General features: G+C 35.4%; 1 pseudogene; it reads left to right on the forward strand.

The window, feature by feature from the left end:
• Positions 1 to 621: 621 nt before the first annotated feature.
• Positions 622 to 2,022, forward strand: LOC102120675 (26S proteasome regulatory subunit 4 pseudogene; annotated as a pseudogene).
• Positions 2,023 to 17,323: the final 15,301 nt, after the last annotated feature.

The following is a 17,323-nucleotide window of genomic DNA, read 5'->3' on the forward strand; positions in this document are numbered from 1 at the left end:
GACCACAAAACAACCAGTAAACAAATAACAAAATGGCAGGAGTTAGTTCTTACATATCAATAATAATGTTAAAGGTAAATAAACTAAACTATTTAATCAGAAGAAACAGAGTGGCTGAATGGATGAAGAAACAAGACCAAATAATCTGTTGCCTACAAGAAACACACTTCATCTCTAAAGACATACATAGACTGAAAACAAAGGCATGAAAAAAGATATTCCATGACAATGGAAATTTAAAACAAAAGCAGGAGTACTTATACTTATATCAGAAAAAATAGATTTCAACACAAGTACTATAAAAACAGACAAAGAAAGTCATTATATAATGATAAAGGGATCAAATCAATGAGAGGATTTAACTATTTTAAATATATGTGTGTGTGTATGTGTGTATATATATATATATATACACACATACACACACACATTTGCTTTATATATTTGGGTGTGCCAATGTTGGGTGAACTCATCCTATGAGGCCCGTATTACCTTGATACCAAAATCAGACAAAGATATATTAAAAAAAGAAAACTAGAGGTCAACATGTCTGATGACTATTGAAAAAATCCTCAGCCTAAGTGGCCAAGGCAAGATGGGTCCAAGTGAGAGTATGGTCATGTTCCTGGAGGTGGCAAGAAAGATGACAAGGATGAGGAAAAGAAATATGAACCTCCTGTACCAACTACAGTGGGGAAAAAGAAGAAAAAAACAAAGGAACCAGATGCTGCCAGCAAACTGCCACTGTTGACACCTAACACTCAATGCCCGTTACAATTACTGAAGTTAAAGAGAATGAAAGACTATCTTCTCATGGAGGGATAATTCATTAGAAATCAGAAACAAATGAAACCATTGGAAGAAAAGCAAGAGGAGGAAAGATCAAAAGTGGATGATCTGAGGGGTACCCCAATGTCAGTAGGAACTTTGGAAGGGATCATCAATGACAATCATACCATCGTGTCTACATCTGTGGCCTCAGAACACTACATCAGCATTTTTTATTTGTAGACAAGGATCTGCTGAAATCTGGATGCTAGGTCCTGCTCAACCACAAGTTGCATACTGTGATGGGGTGCTGATGGATGACATGGATCCCCTAGTCACAGTGATGAAGGTGGAAAAGTCCCCCCAGGAGATCTGTGCTAATACTGGGGTGTTGGACAACCAAATTTAGGAAATTAAGGAATCTGTGGAGCTTCCTCTAACCCATCCTGAATATGATGAAGAGATGGGTATAAAGCCTCCTAAAGGGGTCATTCTCTATGGTCCACTTGGCACAGGTAAAACCCTGTTAGCCTTAGTAGTAGGAAACCAAACCTTGGCCACTTTCTTGAGATTGGTTGGCTCTGAACTTATTCAGAAGTACCTAGACGATGTGCCCAAATTTGTATGGAAATTGTTTCGAGTTGCTGAAGAACACGCACTGTCCATCGTGTTTATTGAAGAAATTGATGCCATTGGGACAAAAAGATATGACTCAAATTCTGGTGGTGAGAGAGAAATTCATTCAGTGAACAATGTTGAAATTGTTGAACCAGTTGGGTGAATTTGATTCTAGGGGAGATGTGAAAGTTATCATGGCCACAAACTGAATAGAAACTTTGGATCCAGCACTTATCAGACCAGGACACATTGACAGAAAGATTGAGATCCCCCTGCCTGATGAAAAGACTAAGAAGCACATCTTTCAGATTCACACAAGGAGGATGATGCTGGCCGATGATGTAACCCTGGACAATTTGATTATGGCTAAAGATGACCTCTCTGGTGCTGACATCAAGGCAATACGTAGAGAAGCTAGTCTGATGGTCTTAAGAGAATGTAGAATGAAAATAACAAATGAAGACTTCAAAAAAATCTAAAGAAAATATTCTTTATAAGAAACAGGAAGGCTTCCCCAAGGGGCTGTCTACCTCTAGCGAACCACAGCGGCCGTTAGGAACATGGTTGGGAGATTTCCTGACCCCTGAAAGGAATGAGGTTGGGGGAGTTGCCCAGAGGAATCCCTGTTCCTGTTGATTTTTATTAGCAAAACATCCTATGTGTCTTTTGGAGTATGATGTGTAAGTGCCCACTGGGCGGCCATCATCTGTTGGTCACTGTGCAGCACTCTGCTTCCCAATAAAGTGTGCTCTTTCACAAACAAACAAACAAAAAAAAAATAAGAAAAAAGAAAAAAGAAAAATTCCCCAACAAAATACCAGCAAACCAAACTCAACAACACATTAAAAAAATTATTCATCATGACCAAGTAGGATTTCTTCCTGGGATGCAAGATTGGTTCAACATACACAAATCAATTAAGATTATACATCATATCAACAGAATGATGGACAAAAAAAATAATCATTTCAATTGATGCTGAGAAAAGATTTGATGATATTCAACATCCCTTCATGATAACAACCCTGTAAAAACTGGGTACAGAAAAAAATATACCTCAACATAATAAATGCCATATACAACAGACTGATAGCTAGAATTATACTAAATTTGGAAAAACTAAAAGACTTCTCTGAGATCTGAAACATGACATGAATGCCCACTGTCACCACTGTTATTCAGCATAGTAGTGGAAGTCCTAGCCAGAGTAATCAGGTAAGAGAGAGAAATAAAGGGCATTCAAATTGGAAAAGAAGTCAAATTATTCTTGTTTACAGATGATGTGATCTTAACTTAGAAAACTCTAAAGATGCCACCAAAAACTATTAAAATTGATAAATTCAGTAAAGTAGCAGGATACAAAATCAATATACAAAAATCTGTAGCATTTCTATATGTCAACAGTGAACAATCCGAAAACGAAATAAAGTATTCTCATTTACAATAGCCACAAATAAAATTAAATATCTAAGGATTAACCAAGCAAGTGAAAGATCTTTACAATGAAAACTAGACAACGCTGATGAAAGAAATTGAAAACGACACCAAAAAATGGAAAGATACTCCATGTTCATGGATTAGAAAAATCAATATTGTTGAAATGTCCATACTACCCAAAGCAACCTATAGGTTCAATATAATCCGTATCAAAATACCAGTGACATTTTTTCACAGCTAAAGGAAAAACAACCCTAGAATGTATGTAGAATCACAAAAGATCCAGAATAGTCAAAGCTATCCTAACCAAAAAGAACAAAACTGGTGGAATCATATTACCTGACTTCAAATTATACAGCACTATAATAACCAAAACAGCATGGTACTGGCATAGAAACAGATACATTACAAACTAAACACAATAGAGAACCCAGAAACAAATCTATACACCTGCAATGAACTCATTTTTGACAAAGTTGCCAAGAACATCCACTGGGGAAAAGTGTATACCAAATGGTGCTAGGAAAACTGGATATTCATATGCAGAAGAATGAAACTAGACCTCTATCTCTTGCCATATACAAAAATCAAATCAAAATGGATTAAAGACTTAAATCTAAGACCTCAAACTATGAAGCATCTAAAAGAAAACAATGGGGACACTCTCCAGGACATTGGTATACAAAACAATTTCTTGAGTAGTACCCCAAAGGTACAGGCAACCAAAGCAGAAATGGACAAATGTGATCATATTAAGTTAAAAAGCTTCTGCACAGCAAAGAAAACAATCAACAAAGTGAAGAGACAACCCACAGAATTGGAGAAAATATTTGCAAACTATCTGCTTGACAAGGGATTAATAACCAGAATATACAAGGAGCTTAAACAACTCTATAGGAAAAAACTAATAATCCAATTTAAAAATGGGCAAAAGGTTTGAATAGACATTTCTTAAAAGAAGACATACAAATGACAAATAGGCATATGAAAAAGTGCTCAACATCATTGATTATCAGAGAAATGCAAATCAAAAGCACAATGAGATATCTTCTCACCTCAGTTAAAATGTCTTATTTCCAAAAGACAGGCAATAACAAATGCTGGTAAGGATGTGGAGAAAAGGGAACCCTCATACATTGTTGGTGGGAATGCAACTTGGTACAACCACTATGGAGAAAAGTTTGGAGGTTTCTCAAAAAACTGAAATTAGAGTTAACATATACATTGTTGGTGGGAATGTAAATTGGTACAACCACTATGGAGAACAGTTTCTCAAAAAGAGAAAGGTTTCTCAAAAAACTAAATACAGTGCTAACATATTATCTGGCAATCCCACTGCTGGGTATGTACCCAAAAGAAAGGAAATCAAGGCCAGGTGTGGTAGCTCACGCCTGTAATCCCAGCACTTTGGGAGGCCGAGACGGGCGGATCACGAGGTCAGGAGATCGGGACCATCCTGGCTAACACGGTGAAACCCCGTCTCTACTAAAAAATACAAAAAATTAGCCGGGCGAGGTGGCGGGCGCCTGTAGTACCAGCTACTCGGGAGGCTGAGGCAGGAGAATGGCGTGAACCCAGGAGGCGGAGCTTGCAGTGAGCTGAGATCTGGCCACTACACTCCAGCCTGGGTGACAGAGTGAGACTCCGTCTCAAAAAAAAAAAAAAAAAAAAAGAAAGGAAATCAGTATATTGAGGAGATATCTGCACTCCCATGTTTGTTGCAGCATTGTTCACAATAGCCAAGATTTTGGAGCAACCGAAGTGTCCATTAGCTGATAAAGAAATGGATATCCATTAACTGATATTAAAGAATAAAGAAATGTGGTACCTATAAACAGTGGCACACTATTCAGCCATAAAAGAATGAGATTTAGTCTTTTGCAACCACATGAATGAAACTGATAGGGACAGGAGACAGGGAAACAATGGGTAGAAGAGGGTGGTTTCCCAGAAAAGGCCTCACCGTCAAGCCTGAAGACTCACGGCCCTAAATGAAAACAGGCATTTCTGATTTCATGCCCCAAAAGTTGCCGTTTGCCCTGCCACACCCTCTATTCTGCACCCATATAAACTCCGAGTCCCAGGGTCCAGAAGCAGACCAGCAGACCGGCAGACCAGCAGAACGATAGCAGAACGATGCAGCAGAGTGGGAGAGAAGAGAAGAACCTCTGAGTGCAGACAGCAGTTAGACCAGGGGCAGTCGCTGGGCAACTCAACTCCTAATAATAACAGGAGATGTTAATACTTCACTTTCAATAATGAAAACACCAACCAGACAGATTAATAAAGGGAAAACCAAAATATAAATATTGGTGAGGATGTGGTGAGAAAGGAACCATGTGGACTGTCAGCAAAAATTAATATGAATTAGGACAGTCATATGGACAACTGTATGGAGGTTCCTCAAAACACTAAAAATAGAATTACCATATGATCCAGCCACCACACTTCTGGGTAGTTACCCAAAGGATTTGAAATCAATATGTCAAAAAGATGTTTGCACTCCCATGTTCACTACAGCACTATTCATAACAGACAAGATATGGAGTCAATCTAAGTGTCTATCAAAAGATGAATGGATAAAGAAAATGTCATATATATATAAAATGGAATATTACTGAGCCCTAAAAAAGTAAGAAGGCTGAGGGTGACTTGCACATGTAATTCTAGTGCTTTGGGAGGCCAAGGCAAGAAGGTCGCTTGAGGCTAGGAGTTAGAGACGAACCTGGGCCAACATAGGAAGACCGGGTCTCTACCAAAAATTTAAAAATTAGCCAGGTATGGAAGCTTGCACCCGTAGTCCCAGGAGGATCACTTGAGGCAGGAGTTTGAGGCTGCAGTGAGCTAAGAAAGTGCGACTGAACTTCAGCCTGTGTGACAATGAGACCCTGTGTCTAAAAAAAAAAAAAAAAAAAAAAAAAGAGAGAAAGATTTTGTCTTTTCTAACAACATAGATGAATTTGAGAAACCTATGCTAAGTGAAGTAAGCAATAAGCCAAGGACAAAGAAAGATAAATTGCACATGTTCTCACTTATATGTGTAATCTAAAACAATAGAACACAAAGAAGCAAAGAATAGAATGGTGGTTATCAGAGGCTGGGGGTGTTAGTAAGCAAATAAGGAGGTAATCATCAAAGGGTACAAAGCCTCATTAGATATGAGGTTTTTCTCTTTGAGGTGTATTACATGGTAAGGTGAATACAGTAAATATTAATGTATTGTAGATTTCCAAATCACTAAGAGTAAATTTCATCAGATGTTCTCAACACACATAAAACATGATAAGTATTTGAGGTGATGGATATCCTAATTCACTTGATATAATTATTTCATATTGTGTTTATAAATCATAATGCCACTTTGTAATACATACATATATGCAACTATAATTTGTTAATGTATAATTAAAAATGAAACTTAAAAATATATTTACACATAAAAAAGAAACAGAAGACTTGAACAAAACTGTAGAACAATTAAACCCATACAGCACACTCCCCTCAACAACAGCAGAATACACATTCTTCTCAGATGTATGTGGCACATCCTCAATGATAGATCATATGTTGGGCCATTAAATGAATTTCAATTCCTTAACAAATTTAAGAAGATTGAAATTATACCAAGTATATTTCATGACACCAGTGGAGTAAAACTGGAAATCGATAGCAAAAGAAAAATGGAAAAATAGAAAAATATGTGGAAATTAAAGAACACATTCTTGAAAAACCAATGAGTCAAAGAAAACACTCAGAAAAAAAATTAGAAAACAGCTTGAGACAAACAAAATTGAAAACATACAGGAATTTATGAGATTCAGTAAAAGCAGAACTATGAGAAAAGTTTATAGTGGTAAATGTGCACATTAAAAAAGAAGGAAGATCTCAAATCAACAGTTTTACTTAAACCTCAAGGAACAAGGGAAAGAACAAACTAAGCTCAAAGTTAGCAGAAGAAAGGAAATAGAAAATAATTCAAGAGAAATAAAAAATAAAGAATAGAAAAAAATCAATGAAACTAAGAATTAAGTTTTGAAAAGATCAATAAAATTGACCAACCTTTAGGCTAAGAAAAAAGAGAGAAGGCTCAAATTACAAAAATTAGAAATGAGACAGTATAACTGATTCTGCAGGAATAAAACAGATCAAAACAGACTACTATGTTATACACCAACAAATTGAATAAACTGGAAGAAATGAACAAATTTCTAGAAACATACTATCTACCAAGACTGAATCATGAAGAAATTTAAAAATCTGGGACAGGCACAGTGGCTCATGCCTGTAATCCCAGCACTTTGGGAGGCTGAGGTGGGCAGATCGTGAGGTCAGGAGTTTGAGACCAGCCTGGCCAATATAGTGAAACCCCATCTCCCCATCTCTACTAAAAAATACAAAAATTAGCCGGGCATGGTGGCATGTGCCTGTAGTCCCGGCTACTTGGGAGTCTGAGGCAGGAGAATAGCTTGAAACCAGGAGGTGGAGACTGCAGTGAGCCAAGACCACACCATTGCGCTCCAGCCTGGGTGACAGAGCAAGATGCCATCTCAAAAAGAAAAAAAATCTGAGCAGATCTACAATGAGTAAGGAGATTTAATCAACAGTCAAAAACCTTAGAACAAAGAGAAGCCTAGAATGAGATGACATTTTTGAAGAAGTTTAATAACCATTTAAAAAATAATTAACACAAATCCTTCTCAAATTGTCCCCCCAAAATTCAAGAGAAGACTTCCAAACTCATTTTATGACATCAGCATTATCCTAATACCAAAGTCAGGTAAATATATTACAAAAAAAGAAAACTACAGACCAATATTCCTGATAAATATTAATGCAAACATCCTCAGCAAAATACTAGCAAACTGAATTCAACATTTTTAAAAAGTATACATTGTAACTAAATGGGATCCATTCCTGGAATTCAAGGATGGTTAAACATATAAAAATCAGTCAATATAATATACCACATTAACACAATGAAGGACAAAAGCAACATAATCATACCAATTGATGCAGAAAAAGCATTTGAAAAATTACACAGCCTTTTGTGATAAAAATTCTCATTTAACTAGGAATAGAAGGAAACTATTTTAACATAATAAAGGCTATGTATTAAAAGCTCACAGCTAACATCATGGCAAACTGAAAGCTTTCCCTCTAATATCAGGAACAAGACAAGGATACATCTCTTGCCACTTCTATTAAAATGTAGTAGTGGAAGTCTAAGCTAGAGCAGTTAGAAAAGAAAAAATAAGAAAGGAAAAAATAAAAAAGCATCCAAGTTAGAGAGGAAGAAGTAAATTATCTCTACAGAAGACATGACCTTATATGTAGAAAATCCTAACAATTCCACACAAAAACTGTTAGAACTAGTAGATTAATTTAGCAAAGTTGCAGAATACAAAACTAACACAAAAAAATCACCATATTTCTGTACATTAACAATGAAAAATATGAAAAGGAAAAAAATTAAATCCTATCTCAGTAGCATAAGAAAGAACAACATAATTAGGAAGAAATTTAACCAAGGAGGTGAGAGACTTACACACTGAAAACAACAAAGTATTGCTGTAAAAATACAAAGAAATAGAAAAACATCCCATCATGGGTTGGAAGACCTAATATTGTTGAAATGTCAACATTATACAAAGCTATCTGCAGATTTAATGCAATCCTTAATAAAATCCATGTGGCTTTTCTTTTTTTGGTAGAAATAGAAAGAAAAGACATTTAAAATTCACGTGAAATCTGAAAAGACCCCTAATAACCACAACAAACGTAAGAAACAAAAATAAAGCTGTAGGTCTCATACTTCCTGCTCTCAAAACATATCACAAAGTTATAGTTATCAAAACAGTGTGGCACTGGTATAAAGACAAACATATAGTCCAATGGAAAAGAATAGATAACTTAGAAAGAAATTGACAAATACACAGTCAACTGATCTTTCATAAGGGTGCCAAGAACATACAATGGGAAGAAAATTGTCTCTTCATCATATGGTATTGAGAAAACTGGATATCCACATGCAAAAATAAATAAATAAATAAATAAAGTTGGAGTCTTACCTTACACCATATTTAAAAATTTAATTAAAATTGAACTAAAGTTCTAAGCATAATACCTAAAACTATAAAAACCCAAAAAGTAAACATAGGGGAAAAGTTTCCTGACATTGGATTTGGCATTGATTTATTGGATATGACACCAAAAGCAAAAATAGACAAATGGGACTACATCTAACTTAAAAACTTCTGTACAGTAAAGGAAATGACAGAGTAAAAGGCAATCTACAGAATGGGAGAAAATAATTTAAACCATTAATCTGATAAAGGGTTAATATCCAGAATTTATAAAGAACACCTACAATTCAATAGCCAAAACTCAAGTAACCCAATTAAAAAATAGGCAAAGGAATTGAATAGACATTTCTCAAAAGAAGACATACAAATGATCAACAGGTGCATGAAATGGTGGTCAGCATTTCTAATCACCAGGAAATTTCAAATCACACCCGTTAGAATGGCAACTATTTTTTAAAAAACAAAAAAGTGTTAGGAAGGATGTGGAGAAATTGGAACCCTTGTGCACCGCTAGTGTGAATGTAAAATGCTACAGCCACTATGGGAAGCAATATGGCAACTCTTCAAAAACTTGAAAATATAATTAACATATAATCCAGAAACCCCACTTCCGGGTATATATCCCAAAGGATTGAAAATAGGATCTCGAAGAGATATTTGCACACCTACGTCCACTACAGCATTATTCACAATAGCCAAGAAATTGAAGCAATCTAAGTGTCCATTGATAGATGAATGGATAAAGAGAATATAATATATATGTGCAATGTAATGTTATTCAGCCTTTAAAAAGAAGAAAATCCTCTCATATTAGCATATGAAAATCAATCAACATGAAGGACATTATGCTAAGTGAAATAAACAGCAACAAAGAGACAAATACTGCATGATTCTGCTTATATGAGGTATCTAAAGTAGTCAAACTCTTAGAAACAGAGAGTAGAGTAGTGGTTTCTGGGGGTTGGGGGTGGGATAAAGGGGAGTTGTTAAACGGGTACAGAATTTTAATTTTAATTTTAATTTGTCAAGATAAAAGTTCTAGAGATTGCACACAAGGTACATATAGTTAACACTGTATTGTGCACTTAAAATGGTTAACGTAGTAAAAATTTTATTATGGGTGATTTATCACAATAAAAAAAATGGGACATGAGGAAGCTTTTGGGTCATATGGATATGTTCATGATTTTGATTATAGTGATTATTTCAACTCCCTTCTATCCCTCTCCCAACCCATAGCAGCCACTACATCTATTTCATGGATGTAATCATGTCAAATTTTACCATGCTTTATGCTTTAAATATGCACAGTTTATTTGTATGTCAACTATATTTCAATAAAGGTACTTAAAAATCAACATGGCATATCTCAATTTTTTTCAGATTTAATCTGTTATTTCTTATGGAACGGCTTGATCCATGTTCTTGGTTATTTTAAGGAGTTCCTGGCATTTGAGGTTGTTGTTTCTAAGACAGCAGTGAATATACATGTCTATACTCTGCACTCATTCCTTCAACTCTAAAAACACTATACCTTCTAAAATGAGGCCAGGCGCTATCAGAAAAAGGCAGATGGGTTTAGGTTTACAGGGGCTAGTAGCATTTATTTCAAGCACACTCTCTTACAGTTGTCACTCCCTTATCCTCACCCCACAGTGTCTAGGAACTGGTACAATAAGTGGTGCCTAGTGGTGGCACCAAACCTACATATGGTTTATGTAGTGGGGTCGTGGTGCTAAGACATAGGTTTCTGAAGTAGCCTTACAGCTGGCCAAGATGTAATCATAATTCTGATTATAAAAGTCCTTCACAGTTAATGCTGTGCTAACCAAGGGCATTCACAATGTACCTTAGGATTTCAACTATAGAGCTGGGGCATCTTCTCATCGGGAGGCATTCATGGAAGACAAGACAATGCTCAGACCTACTAAAGGCTTACATTGTCACTGAAGTTTTGGGGATAGGTGCTTGATGTTACTGTTTGCCATCTCTGCCTCCAATTTGCTAGAGAAGTTTTCTTTCTGAGTACATCAACACACTATCACTCCAGGATACTGGGGTTGCTTCAAACTTTGATAGGCTGTATTCCATGGCTGATTAATTCCTATAAAGAGAAAATCTCTTTAAGACTATGTTTTTCACCATCATTCCTAGGATTTGTCAAGGCAATCAAGAGTATTTCAAAACATACTAGTGTTAGTTAACATTAATGTGAACTTCCCTTCATCTTGAGGTGTCAACAACCTATAGTATTAAATATGTATGGGGTCCTTTTGGACCTCAGAGATAGTAGAATGTAAGAGAATCTGTATTCATCTACCCAGGGAGATGAGACACACTGTGTTTAGATGAAGCTAAACATTTGAGTAGATTGAAATAACCTCCACAAACACCAGGTGTTTTTAATAACGATATATTGACCTTCTTTTTAAAGACTCGAACATCTGGTTGATTACATTTTTCTGTGGCTTTGGGTAGATATAGCCTTAGGCATGACAAATGAAAATAACGACAATGTAACATTGACAAAGTTAAGAATGCATATGGCTTATTTGTACATATTTAAATGCATTTATAATTTTAAAGATGGAATAGGATTATGGATGATTTCTGTGATTGTTGATTAATTGATTCTGCTAAAATATATTTTTTGAAAAATATTGAAAAACACAGTCATTTAAGAAATAAAAAGAGCAACATAAACAATTGAAAATACAATAAGGTAAGTAAAAAGGAATTAGAAAATATAAGAAAATAGGAGAAAAAAAAAAACAGGAAAAAGGTGGAATGTACAGAATTGACCAGGAAACCTTTCCAATGTATGGAATATGAACACTAGTATTTTTGAGGCTGAACATGCATGAAATTTGACATTTAGATAGTATATATTTTGTTGCAATTTTTCTAATATAACATAAGCCTAAACTATTCCCCTTAGGAAGTATTTACAGATTGTAACTTTTGAGGGTTTAAAGTTTAACTCCCTTTCTGTTAATTTAATGCATCGGTAAAACAAAGGTGAATGCATAGAAGTAGAGCATTTTTTTTTTTTAAGAGACAGGGTCTTGCTACGTTGCCCAGCTGGACTCCAACTCCTGGACTCAAGCCATCCTCCCGCCTCAGCCTCCCAAGTAGCTGGGACTAGAGGCATGTGCCATTGTGTCCAGGTATTTTTTAATTTAAAAATTAATTTGAAATCATTTCGAACTCATAAAAATGTTCAGAATAGTACTTTTGCACCAACCTGATAGAAATCTCAAATACCCGTAATTTCTTAAATGTTAACATTTTACATAACCACAGTACAATTATCAAATTAGGAAACTGATATTAATATAACATTATCATCTAATCTATCATCTAATCTAATATAATATCATCTAATCTATAGTCTATAGTTTAGATGATAATATTATATTAATATCAGTTTCCTAATTTGATAATTGTATATCAAATTGCATATCAATTTGATATACAAATTAATGTTTTACAAATTAATGCTTTTTTCTGGTCTAGGATCATACATTACCATTAGTTTTCATGTCACGTTTAATCTGGAACAATCCCCTATTCTTTCTTTGTCTTTTACGATTCTGGCACTTTTGAAGAGGACTGGCCAGTTATTTAGTTTTGTAGAATGTTCCCCAATCTAGGCATGTCAGACATTTCTTCATGATTAAGATTACCATGGAATGATGTGTTTATTTCAGTGAAGCATCAGGAACCACATGATTAAGATTTGTCCCGTTACTAGTTGATGTTAATTTTTATGACATGATTAAGGTTGTGTTTGCCTGTTTTCTCCACCCTAAAGTTATCATTTTTCCCTTTGGAATGAATAAGTATCTTGTTGGGAGATCTCATTTATACTTTCGCCCACTAATATTTTTAACCAATTTGTGAGTCTTGCCTAAAATATTTATTGTTTGTCAAATAATAATTATATATATTAGTTGGAATACTAATGTAAGAAAAAATTGTTCTTTCTCATATATTTATTTATTTGTTTGTGTCAGTATGGACGGATAGAACCTTATCTTATTCTATGGATTATAATCCATTACTATCTTTATTATTTTGCTGTTCAAATTATCTCAAATTTGGCTGCCAGGAGCCCCTTCAAGATGGCTCCTGTGTCCTTTGGACAACTGCCCATCAGTTCTTTTTTAAAGCCCTGCTTTCTCTCCTGGAATTATAAGAGGTTCCTCTGATATTTTAACTCTCTGAGTCTTCGAATTAGCCATTTCTCTAGGAATCCTGTTGTTTTTATTGGAGAATGATATTTTGAATCTAACATCTTGGTATTAGGGGTGCTCACGGCTACTGAAGGGCCATTGCCTTTACATTCTCTTAGCAGACAGATATTTTCTAAACCTCTCTCTCTATATATTTTATGTCAGTGCTTTCCAGCCAGGAATATATCTGTTGTTGAATAAACTACTATTACTCCTTGCAATGAAGGAGGCTGCACGCTGTGGAGAATCATGATGTATTTTAGTAAGTTGATACAAAAGAACTTATTACAGTGTTTGGACTCATGTTAGGTAGTTTGGGAAGAGATTAAGGAAGTAGGGCTTTGCTCTTGGATGGATGCTGTCAGGAAAGGTAATTCTCTGGGAATCTTACTGAATTTTATCTAGAAGGAGAAAAGACTAGAAGGAAGTTAAAGCTGCAATTTGAAAAGAAGCAATCATTTATTACCTTAACTTGGGCTGCTATGACAAAATGCCGAGGCTTAGACAATGGAAATTTATTTGCCATGATTCTGGAGGCTGGAAGTCCTAATCAGGGTGCCAGCATGGTCAGGTTATGGTGAGGGTTCTCTTCCTGGCTGGTAGACAGCTGCCTTTTTACTATGTTTTCACATGGTGGAGAGAGAGGAAGCTCATGTCTCTTTTGAAGGACAATAGTCCCACCATGGACACCCCGCTCTCATGACCTCATCTAAACCTGATTACCTCTCACAGGACCCACCTCCTAATACCATGATATTGGAGGTCAGGGCTTCAACATATGAATTTTGGGGGGTCGCAAACATATACAGTTCTTAACACTTACATAAGCCAAAATGGAGGGATGTTTGGTTATTTATGTGGTTTGCAGTGTTCTTGTTTTTGTCTGTGCTTAAACAAGGCTACAAAGTGTCTTGGTTTTTTGTGTATCACTTCAGAATCCTTAGCTGCTATAGGACAGTTAGAGAGTGGTCTTGTCTGCTATTGATGCTCTGTGGACTCATTTGTATTTAACAGAACATCAAAGCCTAGCTATGAATGACATCCAGTTCCTGCATGTATTCATACACAGTATTACATTCAGTTCCTGGATGTATTCCTAATAGCATTCTTTGAGATGAACTATTCTTTGCAGTTGAGACACATCAGCAAACATCTTATGTCTATGATGTGAGTGAGAGAAAAGGAGGAGGTCAATTTATACAGAGAATGAAGAACAAAGCAGATATCTGGAAAAAGCAAAGGCAAAGTTTCCACAACTTTCTAGACCTTGGTTCAATCTTGCTGAGTCTCTGAAATGTTTCAATTCTTGAATGCCATGAAATAGCTCTGTACCCTCATGATGGTTTCAATGGTTTGTGTTTAGTTGGGTTTCTGGTACTTGTAACCAAAAGTTTCCTAATGAATAAAATAGAGAAAAAAATGTCACAAAAGTTGTAGTGTACCAGAGATAAAATTATACAGCAGACAACTTGGAGGTTATTTAGATCGCATACCTTCAGACTCAGTGACTTCCTCTCTGAAAACAACGTTCTTGTGTGTATATCCCAAGTCTTCTGAAGCCTGAAGGCAGTGCTGTCTCTTCATCCAGGACTGACAGTCCTAGGACCTTATCTTCTGCTTTGTGTGGTAATTTTTAAATAGCATCTTCTGTTTTACAAAATTATAAAATACATTATAATTGCAGAAAATATATTATTTATGGAAAATAAATATGGAAAACAAAAGTCTCTCAAATATAAGCAGTCTTATATGGTGGTGTTTTAAATTCTAGTCATATATTTATTTTAAACAAAGCTGACATGATTCTTAATTCAGAAGTTTGAATCATTCTTTTCCCTCTCCTAACATTGCATCATAAACATTTTCCCATAAGCTTCAAAGTATTATTCTATTGACTGTATAATATTCCACTGTGCGGTTGTTGCATAAATTATTTTATAGTTCTCTTTTTGTGGAACATTTCTTTCTCTATTACTTTTCTCTATCTTAATCTCTGATTATTTTGTAAGACTAGATTTCTTGGGATGAATTACTGAATCAAAGAATGAAAACACTTAAAAATCTTTTGCTATGCATGGCCAAATTGCTTTCTAGAAAGGTAGTAACTATTTACACTTCTTATCAGCAATGTTTGAAAATGCTTATTTTATTATATCCTCATCAGCAATGATTGTCATTTGTGGAAATCTTTACCAATTTGGTAGACCAAAAATGACCATTGTACTGTTTTAGTTTACATTTATTGAGTCTTTTATATTTATACGTTCATATCCTTTTCTGAACCTTTTTTTCTAGAAAAGCCTTGTTGTACCCTCAAAAATCTATTCTCCCTTTTTCTTGGGTATGTAAGATCCCAATTAGAGAATACATTTTCCAGGCTCTCTTGCAGCAAGTAAGACTATATGGCCAGATTTTCACAAATGGAAATGGAGTTGAAGATATGTCTTCAGTACTCTCATTTCTTGTTTAAAAGGAAATCCCTTGCTCAGGTTGTCTCTCCTCCTTGCCACTGCTTGGGAACCAGGTGAAGCAGCAACCAGCTTAAATATTCAGAAACGAACAATGCCCCAGAGAAAACAGAGCAGCTAGATGCAGGAAACCTCAATGACTACATGAAGCAGAGCTACCTGGAGGGAGCTGCTACCTTCTTTGTTCTTACATGAGAAAAAAATGAAATCCTATCTTAGTGAAACCATTTATTTTGTCATCTTCAAGACAGCAGGCTAATCATTATCCTAATCTCTATTTGATGGCCTGATGTTTTTCTCAGTGATTTTTAGAGTCTTTACTTAAAGTTTCAACCTTATTTTGTATGTTACAAACATTTCTCCTAGTTTGTCACTTGCTATTTAATGTGGTTTGAGATATTTGGATAAATAACAAATAAAATCATTATATGTAAAAATCAACCATTTCCTTTTTGCTTTATTTTATTGTATTTATACTGAAAGAGTTTTGTCCTGGCCCAATTTTATATATATATATATATATATATTTTTTTTTTTTTTTTTTCTCGCTCTGTCGCCCAGGCTGGAGTGCAGTGGCCAGATCTCAGCTCACTGCAAGCTCTGCCTCCCGGGTTTATGCCATTCTCCTGCCTCAGCTTCCTGAGTAGCTGGGACTACAGGCGCCTGCCACCATGCCCGGCTAGTTTTTCGTATTTTTTTAGTAGAGACGGAGTTTCACCGTGTTAGCCAGGATGGTCTCGATCTCCTGACCTCGTGATCCGCCCGTCTCGGCCTCCCAAAGTGCTGGGATTACAGGCTTGAGCCACCGTGCCCGGCCGCAATAATATATTTTCTTCTAATGTGCCTAGTAAATTACACTCAACCACACACACACACACACACACACACACACGAGAAAATACGTCTGCTAGTATTTTAGTATGACTTTGGCTAGTATAATCATGAGTGATTTTTGTTTATGTTTTCCAAATTGTCTATAAATTTGTATGCATTTTTAAAATTAGAAGGAAAACTATTTTAAATGATGCTTTTGTGTGGAGTGGGTTATGCACAGAGAAGAAAATGTTCCTATGGAAAAATGTCTAAGGAAGCTAACCTAGAGCAAAAGAGAATACAGAAGGGAGGTTTGTCTTTCCAGGTATATTTTTGTATATTGCCTGTGAGGAGGAATAATCTGGATAAAAGAAACTAAAAGACATTTTGTTAAATGGTGAGATTGATTATGAGCCGAGAAATGGCACATTAATTTCCAACTATTTTAAATTAAGTTTAACTCAGAAGTGCTGTTCAGGAAGAGATTTGTTTTTCCCTAATTTGTATTTGTTACATATTAATAAATGTTAATTTAGAAAAATTCAGAAAAAAAACCACTGAATAGAAAAAGGAAAATTTGTATTCATCTACATTGGTACTCGAGAAAATCATTACTGACATTTTAGTGAATATGCTTTTAGACTTTTTTCTAAACAAAGAGAACAAATTAAATATATATCTACTATTTTTAAAAGAAAGAATATACAACATTATTTTGTAACTTATCTTTCTTATTGAACTATAAATGTTTTATTAAACAGAAATTGCTCTATTTAAATAAAATTAAACTGAAATTAAATTAGCTTTGAGAACTTCATGATAGCCCTGGAGATCACTGACAACTTGCAGGATTTTGAGAGCGGGTCTGGGACTGTCTCAACCAGAAGATTCCAAACAATGG

This window comes from Macaca fascicularis, chromosome 1, assembly GCF_037993035.2.
Source record: "Macaca fascicularis isolate 582-1 chromosome 1, T2T-MFA8v1.1".
In the NCBI taxonomy this organism is placed as follows: domain Eukaryota; kingdom Metazoa; phylum Chordata; class Mammalia; order Primates; family Cercopithecidae; genus Macaca; species Macaca fascicularis.